Consider the following 652-nt stretch of genomic DNA (forward strand, 5'->3'; position numbering starts at 1 on the left):
TGTCACTGAGAGATTAATGGAATTATGTATGAAGGGTTTTAGGCTATTCCAGTTTTCGTCAGAGTGTTAATAGTAGGAGTCAGGAAGATAGGAAGTCTCTAAGTCATCATGGCCCTTATAACTGAGTCTGTGTCGGCTCTAGAGTAGAGCAAAATAGGTCCACATCTGCATTTCTGTCTGGTCGGTTGGAGGTTGTGTCAACAAGAATGATGTCGTGGTCACTTAGTTCTGGAGCAACCTTGGTGTTTGTCATGTGCAAAGTGTTTGTGGGGAAGAGATCTAGTGTGTGGGCAGTGGTTGAAGGGCCTCTGTTGCCAGTGGGGCATGTGGTGACTTGGGTTCACATTGGTTTGAGTACTGTTTGTAAGAGTGTGAATGTATTTATGATGGCAATGAAGGTATCATGTAACTAGCACCTTGGGACGTCTGCGTCAATGGGGTCAAAAGGGGATGTTGAGGTCCAGTTGATGTCAGTGAGGTTGAAATCACCTGCAATCTAAATGTGTTTGTTTGGAGTGATGCAAGTGAGAGACGTGTGAAGGTTCTGTAAGTATTCTTTGTTGGAAGAAGGAGGTCTGTAGAGCAAGAGTGATTTATAGTTAGAAATATGTAGTTGAATCCAGTTGATCTGACAGTCTGTGTCAAGGTCTGT

Source organism: Penaeus monodon, chromosome 31, assembly GCF_015228065.2.
Source record: "Penaeus monodon isolate SGIC_2016 chromosome 31, NSTDA_Pmon_1, whole genome shotgun sequence".
Lineage (NCBI taxonomy): Eukaryota > Metazoa > Arthropoda > Malacostraca > Decapoda > Penaeidae > Penaeus > Penaeus monodon.